The sequence below is a fragment of the Scomber scombrus genome, chromosome 23 (genome assembly GCF_963691925.1).
Source record: "Scomber scombrus chromosome 23, fScoSco1.1, whole genome shotgun sequence".
NCBI lineage: Eukaryota > Metazoa > Chordata > Actinopteri > Scombriformes > Scombridae > Scomber > Scomber scombrus.
In genome coordinates, this window is record NC_084992.1 from 23,671,743 (window position 1) to 23,690,333 (window position 18,591).

An 18,591-nucleotide genomic window follows, 5' to 3' on the forward strand; every position below is an offset into this window, starting at 1 on the left:
CAGTATGATGCTACTTTTGTTAGATATCAGTAGTTTATGATGCAAATTAAAGATGGATCATAAAAAAACCCAATTTTGACTATGTACAGTAGCTTTAAAATACCTAAAAATCCAATAATTCATTTAAATGAGAAAAGTTACTCAAATATAACATCTGTGAAATATAATTATTCACATTTCTGCTATTTCATTACAAATATAAACACAACTAAAACAACAATACTAAATTCATAAAATGGATTCTCCCCATTAGATGCCATCCTATAACAAGGAAAAAGTGACTCATCACAGAGCATGTGTGAATGCTGCTGCATGAAACAGCTGGGTGGGAAGAATGTCTTCACCTGGCCTCAACCCCCTGACCTCTTTATAATATAATAATATCATCTCTGAGTCAGAACCTCTGAACTCATGACAGAGGACTGGAACCAGTTCCCCTCTCTCTCTGCCCACACACGTTTTAAAAATACATTATCCAAAAATGTTATTGTCAGATAAAATATTTATCAGCTGTATTCACAATAGAAGACACGTTATGTGTTGACTTATCAGTTGTTGTCATTTCTTTCTTTTCTCTACAATACAACACAAGTTACATTTTTACAGTCCAACGGGTGTAAGCAGTATTTTTTCATTAAAATCTGATTATGTACGGGAAAATAAATGTAAACTACAATGTGGAATAAATGGAATCCACTTTGGCAATAATGTAACTGTTTAACCTCTGTATGCCATATTATATACTTCCTCGAATAAAGCACATACAAAAACAAAAAAAAGTGCTCAATATGATAAGATAAGTGGTTGTGAGGTTAACACCTCTGCCGCCTAGCACACAAAAATTTAAAATTCTGGTAGATTTTTGGGACTACTATTCCCGCTGTAGAACTGACAGAATTTCGAAATCCTCTAAAATTGAGTGATGCGTACATGCTGTGAGAGCAAAGAGCAGCGCAGTAAAAGAATCGTACACCATGCCACTGTCCGTAATCACAGAAAATGGGGATAGAGAAAAGAAAAGGGTTAAAGTCACCAGAGTATCAGGCTTCCCAGATCAATGTGCAATTAGGGCGTGGCACACCACTGTACATGTAACAAAGGGACCTGCAACTCTTAGGGCCCATATCAGATGACTTAAGGTTAAGGTTTCTTTATTTGGTCTCCTATGGGAGAAATTTGTCTTGGACACAGGACAGTGCTACAAATAATAATACTATAAAGAAAACATATAATAAATATGTAGTTACAACAATGTAACAATGTGCAATGTAACTGTGCAATGTAACAATGTGCATTATAAAAACAAAAACAACATACCAGAAATACATACATACCTACATACATAATCATATACATACATACCCTGTACGTACATACCTGCATACATACCCATATACATACCCCAATGCAACAGTATATAAAAACAAACCTCAAATCATACACAGTTCCTCCTTCGTTCTCGTTCATCCTCCGTCAACAGTTCGTTAAGGAGCTTGATTGAGAGAGGGATGAACGAGTGTTTGACGCGATTGTGCTTGCACAGAGGAACCCTGAACCTCCTCTCTGAGTTCAATAGTTCATATTCTGAAGACAGTACATGTGATGTATCAGACAGGATGTTGTTTGCCTGCCTGATGGTGGCCTGCTCAAACAGATCTTGTGGAGTATACCCATAATATTACTTGCTGTCTTGGGTGTGTTTTTACATTACATACAGGACAGCAGGGCCTTTATCATTTGTGTGTACGCATGGTCTGAGGAAGTTCTATATTTGTTCGCAGAGTACAAACAAATATAGGTAAGAACATATTGATGAATCCCAGATTTTTGAATCAAAGGTTTGTACACCAAAGGTTTGTACACACGATTTAAGCACAGATTTGTGCGTACGCACTGTTTGTGAATGAGGTCCATTTCCTTCTCCCTCTTCCAATGAAAAGCCTGATATGATAGTGCTTCTACAAAGCTCCTTCTTCCCCATACACATTACAATGTCAAGCTGCTTGTTTTACATGTACATGCTCCCGGGGCCTGTTTGGAAAAGCTCTGGTTTTTGGGGGAAGAAAATTCTGTTTTAGTCTAATGAAGGGTCAAAATTGAGGTGTTGCTGTCGGAAACATTCACTCATTTCCTCCTGTTTCTTCTTCATTTGCTAAAAACTTAAGCTAGTTGTTTTACAAAATTATTTCGTTGTTTTTTTTTAAGTGAAAAAAGTGATGTAATAAGAAAACTTGCTCATCAAAATGAATCACTCTCTGGAAGATTTATCAGCATTCTTATTGTGTAAATCCCTGAATCTAAAATATTTTAGAAAAATAGCATATCCATGAAAACATTAATGATAATAGTTTCTGTGATGCTGTCATATTTCCACAACTGTTAATCTTCAGATTTACATGTTAAATTGATGTTGCAGGCATAGGTTTAATTACCACTGAGGACATACAAGGTCAGTACCAATCAGTTTTAGACTTGGATCCCATAAATAAAGCATCATTCTTAGAAGCCCTTGGCTACGTTGTAAAGAAATATTTCATTTTGGAGGGAGAGATGCACTGATCGATTTTTACTTGATTTTGAGACATTAAATGGAAGTCAAGATTTTGATAGTTGGGCTGCACAGTATGTGTATTTTGAGACACACAACCATCTTTTAGTGAACAGGATTAAATAAACTAATTTAAAATCTTCAGTCAGGAGAGAATATTAAGTTTGGCACACACATTCAAAAGAATTGTCTGACCACTTCTAAGAATTCAAGCTACCAGGCTTAGTTCAAATTATAGTGGATGATATAAATCTGGAGTTAAACAATTACCCAATTAAAGGGAATTATGACAAATGGAAATAACTCATTAATATAGATACATCATTTTTCACCACACAAAACACAATATAGGAGAAAAGTTAATAAGTCTTACCGTAAGCATTCCTGTCAGCCGACCATGAGCAGTGTACAAGTGTAGTAAAGATAACCATGAAATAAAAGACAAACGCCATCACCAGATTACATCAGCTAAATCTTAATGGTGTACTTCAGTGATGAATTACTCAAAATTCTCAAAAAATCTAAAAACGCTGAATGAATACATGTATTCAATACATGCCTGACTTCTGTGGATCAGCTCTATCAACACTTATCTCCATACTGTGTAATATCGTGTTTTCAGTATGACTGATAACAGGACAGTCCCATGTAAGAATGTTTATTGCATATACACGCCTTTTTCTCATGAAGTCTTCCACTGATGGTTTTACACTCCTGTTACCAATGGGAGTGACTGCCATCAGCCTTTGGGTCATTGAGTCATGGGATGGTGGGCAAGTCTGTGCCACACAGCAGCCTGTTCACCAGAGAGACATTAAGGAATCACTTTTTTTAACATCCAGTGCAATTCTTTTTTCTGTATTTCAACATGGCAGTTACAGTATCATTTAACATTTTTGTTTATGGCAAATAAATAATAGTAATGATTAACAAAAGAGACATGCAGGAGCCAATCAAATCCTTAAGGGCCTGTCAGGTAGCTCTCCTATAGTGAGACTTATGTCATGAAAACTTAAGAGTAAAGAAAAACAGACACATACATACAAAAGCTAAACAAAACATGAAAACTAAGATGTTACAAGTGTAACAAGAGAGATGATAATTTACCCATGCATAGAACATGATGGTAAGAGTGGTTATGATGTTGCATTACTGATACAGAAAGAAGAGTATGGTTAATTTATTTTTCAATGATTTTAGACTGGCGGAATTTTAATATGAACTGTTAACTGGCTCCAACAGAGAGGAGCTCTGAAATAATTGAACATTTAGAAAAAGTTGTCCTGGGAAAGATGGGGTGGAGATTATTGGCTGATCTTGTATTGTAATTGGATTTGGAAGTTGAAGTGAAATCAATTTTGAAAACTGGGAGTAGGTTGTGAATAAATTGAAATATAAGGATAAATCATTGTGTAATATAAGTTAAGAAGAGTTTTTCTAGATAACATATGTCTTATTCTTGTGATGATCCAATATTTTCTTGTTGGAAACAAATGTTCAAGTGAGTTTTTCATCTATAAGAACTCCTTACCACACCTTTACTTTACTCTTGGCTATAAAAAGGGCAACACTCCTTACACCTACTGAACATTGGCCATGCATATAAATCATGACAAGAGGAATTGTCCAACATAAAATTTACAGGGATAATGGGCCCTATGATGTACAACCCTAATGCCCTGGCTAGAACCACACTAGCCTGTGTCTGAAGTAGCCAGTGCAAAGTATTGTTTTGATTTTAATTCTAATGATTCAGCACTTATTTACTTATCGCTCAAAAATAAGGGTGCCAAAGGTGAATGTTAACCAGAATAGCACACAGCCCAAACTTACTGTATTATAAAAGGAATTTCCTATTACCATTTCCTTATTGGCTAATTCAAAGGTCAAAGGTTTATAGCGGGGTCTTCTAAGATAAGATGAAGTAATGTGGTTGCTGTTTGAAAAGTATTGTGGCAACAACCAGTTCAGTTGTGTTTTGGCAGAAACAAAACCTGATCTTTTCTGTTAGGTTTCATATTCTAAGCTGTAATAAAAGTTTGATAACGATAGCAGATTTACAAGGAAAGCCACTGGTGTATATTACAAACAAAACAATAAACCTTGGTAACTATGGACATAAACATTGCAGGAGACAGCATGAAAGGACTGTTCATAAAGAAGCAATGCAAGAATCTAATTTTGTTTGGCAAATCTCATGATACCTTTATAAACGTGACGTAACAAGTACAAATATATATAAAACTATTGTAACCGAGTAGTACAACTGAGCAAAACAAAAACTATTTAATACTAGACAACAACAGCAACAAAACTATGGAGTCTGGACTCTGCTAATTATATAATTTTCCAGTAGTTACTTATGATCAATTAATTATTATTTTATTATTTTATTATTATTTTAATTCATGTGATTGCTGCAGTATACTGAGTGACCTGCCCTGCCCAGTCTAATGTGACGTGGCACCTTTCAAAATGGAGGCAGCAGATTTCATATGCTGAGTATTTATCCTGATGCCCTCTGATGGCTGCACTGCTGTCATTAGTGGAGAAGGTTTTATTACAGCTAAAATAGCTGTGGATAACAACTACTGTAAGAATCTAGTGATGTAGTACGCCATATACTGAGTGTGACATTCCCTGTGCTAATAATGATAAGCATGATTCCCACTCTGTTTTTCCTTCACTTTGTGTCCCCTACATTTTAATCAATTAATTACTTTGAGGTAGACTCAGAACTTGTAGTTTGCTCTTGCTAACAGAATAAGGAAATTAAAAGCAGTGTGACTTTGTAGCAGAAACAGACATGAGCCCTGTTTAATGCAACAACAACAAAAAATGCTGCTAACTTTCTATGCAAGTTTCCCTGAATGCTGTTAAATTTCTACATGCATCCCCTAAAACAGCATGTGCACTGCTTCTAAGAGCCTCTTAAACACAGATGACTTCCTGTGGTACTGAAAGCATACTCCTCTCATAATATTTCTTTAAATATTATTTTAGCCTGAGTGGTCAAAAAGAAGAAAAACACTGAGGATGTTTGTATGCTTTCTGGACATGGAGATGTCTGCAATTCATACAGCCGTCAATCAGCAACTACTGTACTGCACTGTAATGACTGTATAAGGACTCTGTCAGCAACCAGAAATGGGTTATCAAAATCAAGATCAAAAACGCCTTACTTTGGCGATGTGATTATTAGGGCCGGGACTTTAACGCGTTAATTAAGATTAATTAATTACGCAATAATTACCGCGTTAAAAAAATGGACGCATTTTAATCACACTTATTTTTGCACCGCGGAACGTTTCTCACTGGATGAGTTTCAGGCGGACCGATTATACTGGACCACCAACTAGCGTTAAAAAGGAGATAGTGGGGGTCTCCAGGAAGTTAACTGGTTTAGAGTGGCAAGGTATGGTGAGTGTGTCCCGATTAAAGAACACGGATACAGATGTACGGAGTTATCTGCTTTATTACAGCTGTGGTCCTTATACATTCACACACAGCAGGAAATCAGGGCAATAAGGATGCAAGATGCAAAAAGGCAAGGGAAAAAACGTCAGCTCTCTAGCGCATGGAGAAGGAGAATTGCACAGGTGTGGTGCGTTCAAGAACGTCGGTAAAACTCAGCTGCATTCAATAACGTAGGACAAATGAAACCTACAATGCAAACAGACTATAAACAGGTAAATATCACTCAAAACAATGTGGGCTTTCTAACAAGCGTAGTTCAAACAACAACAAACCACAGTGAACATGAAAGTAGCTGATGAGACCGCTTTGGTTGGCCCCGTGGATGGGAGTGTGGATAAGAGCATGGTTGTGTGCAAGCTATGCAACAAGGAATTCACATATCACCGCAGCACATCGAGCCTCAAGTATCACCTCAATGCAAAACATATAGCAGCTAGCATGGAAGCTAGTGTGGTAGCTAGCTAATTTCTGAAATGTACTATATTTCTAAATATGCTATTGCTACACTTAATGGCAAAAATTGCACTGGTCTGTTGGACTTGAACAAAAATAAACAATATTTGTGTTGCTTAAGCTTATGTATTCAGTCATTATTCAATGGTATACTAAAAAACCATGTGAAAAAAATTACTTCTCACTGTTCTCAGGTCAAATATTTATATGCGGTTAAAATACGATTAATTTCGATTAATTAATTATAAAGCCTCTAATTAATTAGATTAATTTTTTTTAATCGAGTCCCGGCCCTAATAAAAAGTATAAAGTATAAAAAGGAGCAGGTGTGGATTAGAGTAAATGAGGTGACTGGATTACCTGGTAAATTCTGTAAATATGTATTTGTTGCTTGTTTGCAGCTATTGAGTAGGTAATGGCGGCGGCGGCTGCTGCCTGAAAGCGCTGCCTGTTTTCCCAAAAAGGCTGAGAATTATGAAACAACTGATGGCAAAATGATAGTGGAAGATGAGTTTTTAAACTTTATCTCTGTAAAAATGAGAACACTAGTCGAAATTATTTTGCTAGCTGCAAACAATTTCTCCTCGGAAGGGATTGAAGAATCCAGGAGAAAAACACAAAAGCTGCAAAACAAAATATCTAAGAGATTAAACATAATGCGCAAATTATATTAATACAGATGCAAGAGATGAAAAGCATTTAACCCATAATGGCAAGAGGTCAGCAATCACATAACGAATGCAGATGTTAGAGAAGGTGAGCATGTAGCCAGCAATGGCCAGAAGCAGATATGCAATAGACGATTGTAGAGCCTGCAAAGGCTTTTGGTCTGCAATGACCCGATGATGTTGGAGCATGCAAAGCTTTTGGTTAGCAATGACCCAATGATTTTGGTGCATACAAAGCTTTTGGTTAGCAATGACCCAATGATGTTGGAGCCTGCAAAGGCTTTTGGTTAGCAATTACCTGATGACACCTTCTGTGTGGAGTTTGCGTGTTCTCCCCGTGCCTGCATGGTTCCCTCCAGGTATTCTGAGACGGGAGCTTCTGTGAATGTAACTGGGCCTGCAAAGGAGTCCAAGTTGCGTAAAAACTGATATGCATGATGGAGTGGTGTAGTTGTTGAACTGTAGTTGCTGCTGGCAATAGTATAATCAACATTTTATACTATGTTAACTAGGGATGTCCGATAATATCGGCCGATATTTACTAAAAATGTAATATCAGGAAGTATCGGTATCGGTTTTATAACCGATGTTTCGTCTGTAGGCTTCAGCATTTCCGAGCCTGCATGAAAGCAGCATGGGACATTTACCGGCACGTGCTTGAAGACGTATAACAACAACACGCTAGACTTGTGGGTAGCTTAACAAGCTTGCTCGCCCGGTGCATGACGTTATGTCTGTGGTTTGGAACAATTTCCAAGTGTGTCCTACGGATAGTAAATTTGCAATGACTGCAAAGCAGCATAATAAATGTGGCAGTGCCATATTGGCTTTTCCCCCCCCCCCCATAACTTAAGTTGAAGTTGTTCTCTTATTTTGCACAGACAGTGTTTACATTTGGAAAGCCATATTGCATGTATGTATGCATCCAGTGGGGCATCACAATAAAATTAGACATAATGTGTTAATTCCACAATAGAAGAACAGTTTTGGTGTAAAAAGCCTGCATATATATCTGTATCGGGAGGTATTTTGATTGTCAACTACATTATGAAAAGACAGAGTTCGTTTGGGGGTGAAATCAACGGAATGTGTGTTTTGTCTCAAACAATGACAGGAAGGATTAACATGTCGTGACCATCTGCCTTGGGAATCTCGCATCGATGCCCTAAAAGTCCTTTCTCCGGGTTGAAAGTTCATTTGAGGTGTAAGACCTGAGAATTTACACCTTTTCCTTGTGAAGTTGCGTCTCCCAGGGAGAGACGTGTATTTGGTAGAGTGTCATGTTAATCCCATTTCTGTGGCTCAATTTATGATGGGTCAGTCTTATCAGATCAAAAGGGGTGTGAGGAGACCCCCCCCTGGGTTTCTCTGTGAGAGAATAAACTTAGCCAGATGTTCCGGCTACATTGGATATCGGCAGAAAAGCCGATATCGAGCATCCCTAATGTTAAGTGTAAAACACGGATAGAGAAATTATGGAAAAACAGCACCAACATCCTGTCAACTCTTCCGTTGCCATGGAGATATTAATACAAAAAAAACCCACAGCAGGTAGACAGTCGGCCAGAGTCTGCAGAATCCGCACAAAAACAATAAATATCCACACAAAAAATGTCCAAATAAAATGATGGCAAATGATGATCATAGTATAGTTGACGTTTTATACTATTATGAAACTGTAAACACGATCAATCAATCAATCAATCTTCAACGATTAAGTTGCGGGAAAAAAAACGTTACCAGCATCCTCTCCACTCTTCTGTTGCCATTGAGATTAAAAAAAAAACCCCAACAAAACAACAATCCCACAGCAGGTAGACAGTCAGCCAGAGTCTGTGGAATCAGCATTCTCTCCATCCTTCTGTTGCCATGGAGATTCCATTGCCATAGAGACCTCAAAACGTAGCAGGTAGTTAAACAGTCAGAGTCTGCAGAACCCGCCCAAAAATAAAATATCAAAAAACATATCCCCAAAAAGCTGCTGGCAAGCGATGACAATAGTATAGTTGACGTTTTATACTATTGTAAAACTGTAAAAACACTGATGGAGAAGCGGCAAACAAACAACAGCAGCGTCCTCTCCGCTCCGTTTTTTTTTTTTGTCAGCGATGACCAGCATGCATATTCATTTATTTAAATGTATTTATTTATATCTATTTGTTATTTATTTGAGTCCCACGAGTTCAGTGTAAATACTAATAAATGAATTTGACTGTATTCATGTGACAGTCTACAATCTACCCACAAGACACAGATGCTGGTGGAACTACAATGTTACTTCAAGCTACTGAGAAACAACAGACATAGATGTGCTGAACTTTCACCTGAGGATATTTTCACGATTGGACCTCAGTGATTTTAGTTGAATATACCTGTGATAGGCGATGAGCATGTAGCCAGCAATGGCTAGAGACAGATACAATGCTAGATGACCATTTAATTAGCAATCAGTGTTGGGTGTAACGCATAGCATCAGAGAAGCATGGTCAACTCTGTGTTATCAACGTCAAAATATGCTTACTAGTTGCTGAAAGCTTTTGAGTGCATGTTTGATGAACATGTTCATGAGACTCCTCACAAAACGAGCGAGGAAGCATCTTCTCTCAGAGAAGATAGTTGCTGGACACAACCACGACCAGCACAAACAGCCATGAAACCGGAGCAAAGCACATAACCTTCTGACCCAGCAGCTGATCAACGTTAATTAGCAACAGCTGATCTATACCACAGCACGACTTTTTAAATTAAAAAGAAAATCAAACTCTACTTAGTGCTGACTAAATAATTGCTGCTTGAAAGAAAAAATTAAAGTTGATGTAGACGGCAATGCAGCTTGCAATGTAGATATACATCCAAGAAATGGCTTGTAATACGTGCACACACATGTCCCCACAACAGAGAGCAGTGATTGAACAGAGTTTGAACATATAGGCTGCAATTGATGAACATGCATGTGAGTAAGACACAATTCAGCTCATTGACAAAGCTTGATACTTATCTCCCAAGAGTCAGCGCTTGAATCTGAATTTCCCTGAAGTGCAGCAACTCTGAATGTTGTTATGTGAGCAGCAGTAGTAAAAAGCATGTGAAGAAAGCAGTGTTTGCACAAAACAGCATCAAGAAAGCACCTGAGCAGAGAGGGAGAACATTTAAAAACAGCTGCAATATGATAGGCTGACAATGAAGGTGTGTCACTGTGCTATTGGTTAGACTTGACCAGGTGATGTGAACAGCTGATGTGTCAATTGATGCTCCAGAAATAACAGCAAGGAAAATATGAGCTTTGACAGAGATCAGTATGAGCTGTAAGAAGGATCAGGATGAATAAATAATGAGAAATAAAACTATGACGTGAGCATACAAAACGGTGGTCTTCCTGTCTGCACTTTCGCTAAGCTTCACACCTGCTCTCTTACCTGTAGATAACAATATGCATGAGGGGAAAATAGAATGGTCTAACCTGACTGAGGAGGATTTACATGAATATTATTTTAGGTCAGACAGTAATGTTGAATAACCAATAGATGCAGCTGCATGTTGTGATATTAACTGTAAGAAACCTCAACCTGTGACTGAATTGTGCTACCTATATGACAATATTGTAGAGTCCTTTCTTGTCTCAAGCAAGTCCCTGTGTAAAACTAGTTCATACAAAGCCCAACCAGGATGGAATGACTATGTGGAAGAGCTTCATGCTGAGGCTAGAGGGGCTTTCAAAGCATGGGTTGAAGCAGGCAGGCATAGACATGGTCCCTTATTTGAATTCAAGAAACGGGGAAATGCAAATTTAAATATGCCCTACAATTCATTAAGAGGAATGAAAATATAATGAGGTCTGACTCCCTTGCAAGGAAGCTACAATAGTCCTAAGGATTTCTGGAAAAAATCAAAAGAATGAATAACTGTAAATCATCATTACCAACTAACATTAATGGTGTCAACGGTGTAGAGGAAATTACCTAGTTGTGGCAAAAACACTATTATGGGCTGTTCAACTGTGTTAAAAGCAACCCCTACAGTATATAGTGGGTGATATTAATAGTAATGAGGATATACCTGCCCCCCTACAAGAAATATATGATTCCATTATGATACTCAAAGACAATAAGGCATGTGGTATGGATAAGATATCTGAAGAGCTACTTGCTATTTGCTTTATTGGCTTCTTAACTCACAGTATTCTACCTAATTCTATTTTATCTATTATATTAGTGCCAATCATTAAAGACAAAGCTGGCAAAATTAACAATCTGGACAACTATAGACCCATAGCTTTGACCAGTATGTGATCCAAGGTCCTCTACTGAATAGATTGGAACAGTTTGTTCTGACCTCTGACAACCAATTTGGTTTTAAACCCAAACATGGTACTGACATGTGCATTTTTGCTTTAAAAGAGATTTTAGATTTGTACAACAGGCATAATTCCACAATTTTATGTGTTTCATTGATGCCTCTAAGGTATTTGATCGTGTGAATCATGAGAAGTTATTCCATAAGCTATGTACAGTAACAGAGGAGCTCTTATATCTATAGTGAGAATCCTGGTTTTCTGGTATACACACCAGTCAATGTATGTAAAATGGGGAAATTCCATGTCCACTCCTTTCAAGGTTAGCAATGGAGTCAGGCAGGGAAGCATATTATCTCCATTCTTGTTTAATATCTATATGGATGACTTATCAAAGTTATTAAATAGCTGCAGAACAGGCTGTGTGGTTGGTAACATCATAATCAATCACCTGATGTATGGTGTATTTATTAAGGATATGCTCTCAATATGGCTTAGACTTTGATATTAAATATAATTCAAAGAAAAATAACATGATCGTTAGAAGTAGAGAGGACAACAAACTGTCATTTCCTGACTTCACTCTCTCTGGTGCGGTCCTTCAAATATGTACTGAGGTCAAATACTTAGGACATTATGTTACTGATGACCTGTCTGATGATAGGGACAATTGCAGACAGCACCGTATGATGTATGCACAAGCCAATATGCTGATTCGCAAATTTGGTATGTGCTCACCATCTCTGAAAACTACACTTTTTAAAACTTGTTGTACTCCCATGTACACTGCCCATCCGTGGCGGCGTTACAAAATAAGCAGTATGCTGAAACTGAATGTAGCATATAATGATGGTATGAGGCTGTTACTTAAGCTGCCACGATGGAGTAGTGCAAGTCAACTGTTTGTCAGTATTGGTGTATCCACCTGTCCTGCTGTGCTTAGGAACCTCATGTACAGATTTATGTGTAGACTGTCTGAGTCACTGAACAGCCTATTGCAACACTGGTGAACCCTGCAGTGAGTGCGGTCAGGTTCTCATCGAGACTGTGGAACCATTGGCGTTCAAATCTATATGTGTATAAATGAACTTTTTACCTATTGCGGACTTTTGTATGTATTATATTTATGTATCTATTGTATGTCTGTCTGTTTTTTCACTGTGTCCTGAATAAAGTTCGATTGATTGATATTGGTTAGCATCTATGAACGTTAGCATAAGCATAGCCCCAGTTAACGTAGCTGGCTTTCCCGGCATAAAGTTACTGGTTTACTAGATTCAACAGTTAATTTACGTGTGTGTTTGTCAGTTGATGTGTGTCGCAGGAAGTGGAAGAGCCTCAGGGACACATATATGAGGGAAAGGAGGAAGGGGACAGAGACAAGGAGTGGGGCAGCAGCAGGGACAGCAAAGAAGTGGAAATACTTTGTGGTCCTGTCTTTCCTTGACCCCTTTGTTAGCCTGCGAGAAACAAGCGGCAACATGGAGTTGGGGGTCGAGGGAGATGGGACCGCGGAGTTCAGTATAGGGTTGGTCGAAGACGAGGGAGAGACAGCAGACCCATCAGGGATTGCCATCTGAGGTTTGTTGACCAATTAACAAGCACACATATACAGCATGGAAACTAGTTTTTGTATGAAATGATAACTGACTTGTATTGATGTGTCAGTGTGACAAGTTAAAATGATGATACACTAATAATCTGATAAGTTTAAAAAGATTGCAATTTCATGGTCTGTAATAAGATTAAAATGCTGTGATGGGGTTTAAAAAGATCATATGGTCATGAGAAAACAATTCACAAGATGTGTTTTAAAATGGGTTAAAAACAGTAAAAACTCATGGTATGTTTACAAAGGGTTTAAAAACGCTAAAAAGTCTCTTTAATTAATTCATAGTTTATTTCATTGTTCATTGTTAAAAGTTAGGATGTAACAGTATTATCAGTGATCGACAATGTGGTCTTGATCTGTTAAGCGGTGTTCAGACCAAAAGCGTCTGATGCGAAAAAATCGCGCCACTTGATCAAATGTCAATTTTTGGATCATCGCTTCATTCAGGTGAGTTGCGGTTTCATAATTTGTCTACTAATTAGCCTACTGCAAAATGAATATGTAAAAAATATATAGAATAGGTAACCTCATACTGCTAACTTAACTGACTGTACAGATACTGGAACATACATTGCGCATATCAAGCTATAAACTGTTTACTTGTAAGTCAATGGTTATCAGAAAGGGGAGAGAAAAAATATTATTCACCTTTCTTGCCAGATATCAACACTTTTCCTTTTTAAGATTTGAATATGGTTCTTATTTCATAATGTGATTGCAGAGAATTTTTAACATAACATACATGGACATATTTTTTACCACAAAGCTTGCAATTTTTCTAATTTAAGTTTAAATGCAGAATAGATAAATGTTTGGAGTTTTTTTTATTGAAATGCTATAGGCTGGGTTTTTTTTTAAGGTTTTCAAGAAAACTTAAGCCTGACCCTTCATCTATCCTATGTTGCAGGTTCCTGGCTACAGGAGACTCCTACAGGAGCATCGCGAACAGCTTTCGTGTGGGCATTTCAACGGTGTCTACAATTGTTCCTGATGTGGTCACTGCAATTTGGGACTGCCTGGTCGAGGAGTTTATGGCCGTGCCCACCACAGAGAAGTGGAGGTCCATCGCAGAGCAGTTTCAGGAGAGGTGGAATTTCCCTCTCTGCTGTGGTGCTCTTGATGGGAAGCATGTGGTCTTGAAGGCCCCCCCCAACTCTGGATCACAGTTCTTCAATTACAAGGGAACATTCTCAATTGTTCTCTTGGCAGTTGTCGATGCCAATTACTGTTTCAGAGTAATTGATGTTGGGGGCTACGGGAGAACCAGCGATGGAGGTATCCTGGCCAAGTCTGCCTTTGGACAGGCACTTCACGCTGGAACCCTCCACTTGCCTGCTGACCAGCCTCTACCAGCAGCTGAGCACCGAGGACCTCAGCCACACTGTTTTGTTGCTGATGAGGCCTTTCCACTCAGGAGAAACCTCATGAGGCCATTCCCCTGGACGCATCCTCCCCAGAGACAAGAGGATTTTCAACTACCGTCTGTCCCGGGCCCGGTTGGTGGTGGAAAATGCCTTTGCGTCTCAGTGGAGGATGTACCACCGTGTCCTTGAGGTCCACCCGGAAGTCACAGGTGTGAAGGCGACCTGTCTTCTTCACAACTTCCTGCGGACGACAGCCCAGAAACCTGGAGTTGGGGGGAGTGAGGTGGAGCCACTGCCAGGTCTGGGCAATGTTGCCAACTCCTCAGTAAGGAAAGTAGCTATTGGCTGTCCTAAAAGTCGCTAAATGACGTCATCACATAATTTGCATAATTTTTGATTTGCTTGTAATTATAATGGACGCTGTAGGAGAGAGGAATAACATAAAAAAAAACTAAATATGTTTAGAACTACAAATTAATATTCTTATGTTGATTATTGTTTTTGTTTTTTTTATTTAAATCAATTTTGTTCTGTATTGTTAAATGTCAGAATATTACATTTAATCAAAAGACTGTTATGCGGGGTGGAATTGCGCAATTTATTTGCAGTCTGGATGCGGAGTGGTGTGGGTCTCCTCTCTGCTCTGACTGCAGCTGGGTCTGCTGTGCGAGGCTACTGTGAACCTGACTGCCTGTGCGTGCTTTGGGACGGGGGAGGGGCTCACTGCAGCACCCGCTGCTCGTTGAGGACAGTAACTGCAGAGCTATACGTCCTTTCACTTCAGTCTCAAAAACACCAGAAAAGTCTCCAATAACACCAGAAAAAGTCGCTAGATTTGTCGCTAGTCGCTTTTGAGGAAAAAAGTCGCTAAGAGGGTTTGGAAAGTCACCAGATTTAGCAAGAAAGTCGCCAAGTTGGCAACACTGGGTCTGGGAAGAGTTGGCGCAAACAACTCTGCAGAGGGAGTGGTCCCGTGGCAACCTAACATCTAGTGCGCAAGCACCCCAAAAACGGCTCTTTTAAGAGCCACCCAAATACAACCATTGAGCAATAATCCTGCAATATATCTGATATTTTACCATTAAACTTTCTTTTCTTTACTTTAACCTTCATTTAGAAACAATCTCTCATTGCACTTGAAAGAATATATGTGAAAGAATGACATGAGAAATATTAAGTCAATAAAATAAAATATATTTGTTTATATATAAAAAAAATATATATATAATACAAAAACAAAAGTGAAACAACAACAAAAAATATAATAAAAAAAGAAAAAGCAGCCTGGCTCATTCCCTCCATAGGTTGTCACCCCAGCTACTCAAGAGTTTCCAAATGTTCCAAATTTAAATAAAATGGGATTGCTTCATAAATTAATTTATGAATTTAAAATTGTATATATTCCCTTTGCTGGGGTGGCAGCCTATGGAGGGAAGGAGCCAGACTGCTTAGGAAATGCTCCTCTTTTCTCCAGGCAGGTGGTGGTGGTGGCAGGTGCCCTCTGGAGACTCTTTATGAGGAGGCCCTCAATTAAACTTTCACGCTCTTTCTCCCCGACATCCATCTCCTTCCCTCTCTTCTTCTTCCTTGTCCATGCACCTGTATGAAATCAAAATCACAACATTCATTCAGTGATATAGTTTGTATAGGTTAATTTTCTATTTGGACTTGAGCCCTATAAATAAACACCATTCAACTTTTGTACAGTACATACCACTGGCAGGAGCAGCAGGAGAAGCAGCAGCAGGAGAAGCAGCATTGCCCTCGCTGTCACTCAAGGATTGATCTATAAAGAAAAATTATTATTTTATGATCCAAAATTATTCTACAATAGGGGTACATATAATTTGAAATGTAATGGAAACAAATGTAACAGAAACAATACATAAAGAAATGGGTCTATTGCCTACTGAAATTGAAACAGTTTGTACATGTACTGTGACATTGATACTGCATATGTGTCTGTCTTCACTTAAACAACCGTCATAAACTCCTTCTCCTGATGGCCCTGCTTCTCCTGATGGCCCTGCTTCTCCTGACGGCCCTGCTTCTCCCTCAGCATCTAAACTCAGTGGGTTCTCTGCGGCCCCCGTCTTCCTCGAACCCCCCACCCATGTTGCCACTGGTTTCTCTTGGCGTGGTAAAGGGTTCGAGGAAAGACAGGACCGCAGAGAAACGCCACTTTTTGAGAGGCCCTCCTGCCGACCCGCTCCTCCTTTCTCCTTCCCTCTTTTTATTGAGGTAAGTGTCCCTCAGCCACTTCCACTTCTTTCGGCACACCTCAACTGCAAACACACACACACGCACACACAGAGACATACACTTTGTATAATTAGCATCTAACCACACATAAACTGAAACTGGTATCCTGCCAAGCGGGACAGTCTGCTGTGCTAGTGCTAACCAATGCTAATGTTTCATTCATTGAGAAACACAGTCAGTAACGTGGTAAAACAAGCCACGTATAGTCTCAGAACTTACCAGCGAGTCCCACCTCTGCGCCCACCAGGCCTCCTCCTTCTTGTACCGATCCTGGTAAAATACAGCAGCCGTGTCGTACAAGACCGGGTGTCCACAAACTGCCACGATCAGTTTCTCCTCCATGTTTGTGTGCAAACGTATGTGGAAAGGCCTCATCAGCAACGAAGACGTGTGGCTGGGGTCCTCTGTGGTCAGCTCCTGGTAACGGCCGGTCAGCAGGCAGATGGAGGGTGCCAGAGCGGAGTGCTCGACCAAAGGCTGAGTTGGCCAGGATACCACCATCGCTCGTCCTTCCGTAGCCCCCGACATCAATCACCCTGAAACAATAATGGGCATCCACACAGCCAAGAGGACTATTGAGAATGTCCCCTTGTAATTAAAAAATTGGGATCCTGAGTTGGCAGGGGCTTGAATGGCCACATGCTTCCCATCCACAGCTCCACAGCAGAGAGGAAAATTCCACCGCTCCTCAAACCTCTCTGCGGTGGACCTCCACTCCTCTGTGGTGGGCACAGCCATGAACTCCCCCACAAGGCACTCCCAAATAGCGGAGACCACATCAGCCACATTCATGGACACAGTGGAGACCCCGACACGAAAGCTGTTGGCGATGGTCCTGTAAGAGTCACCAGTGGCCAGGTTAGGGATGGTCATGATTAATCGATGATCGATTTATCATTTTTTTTGATCGTTAAAAATGTTGTCGATCACATGAAATTTGTATCGATCAAATGCTGGTTTCAAATAGAAGTTGTGTTGCGTAGTGTGAGTCTTGAAGCAATGCAATGAATTTCACTATGTGGCAGCAATGAGACACCTTTCCAACGGGGGGCGATATTTGACAGAGAAAAGGGCTCAGCTACCTACCAGCTGCCGTAGATATCAAACGTAAACATGAAGAGGTCAAAGCGAAGTTTGGCGTGGGACCTTTTCAAACTAAAAATGACGGAGTTTATTTTAAATCCTGCACCTTGGCCAGGCTACCCAGGATAGCACGACAATGCTTCTGCATCCCGGCTACTTCGGTCCCGTCAGAGCGTTTCAGCTGCTGGACTGACTGTCACCAGGCTGCGCTCACTGATCCCTGAGCATGCTAAAATGCTAACATGCTAATCAACAAGAATCAGTAGGCTGGAGTTACTTTGTCAGCAGTGGACAGTCACCACTGTAGCCTTTAGGTGAGTCACTCTTGTTGTTTTGTGAGGCTCTAGTTCAGAGGTAGGCAACCTTTTTGACATAGAGTGCCAGTTTTAATTTTCTTGTTAATGAGTGTGCCATAATCAACAATAAGTTAAAACCTTAAGTTAAATTATGATACAAAATACAAAAACATCCATATAGGCCACATGGAAGAACATTTTATAGATATTTTTCCATTATTTACAAGGGTTTAGGAATTATGTATGGATCCCATTTTTAAAACACTGCTTTCAGTAACTCATTTAAAACATATTGCATTGGGAGGAAATGTCAAAACGGAGACCACAGTGCATCAGTGCATCAAACAAAACATTTATTATATCAGAATGCTGCTATCCACATGAAACATCAACATTTTAAGTTTGGAAGCTGACTTATGTATTTTTTTTTTTTTTAATGTGGCTTTGCTCCTCTTTCACCACGGACTGACGTGCTGTAAATTGGAGCAGGACGACACCCAGAGGGGATTTATTTAGACAGGTCCTTATTATTACAAA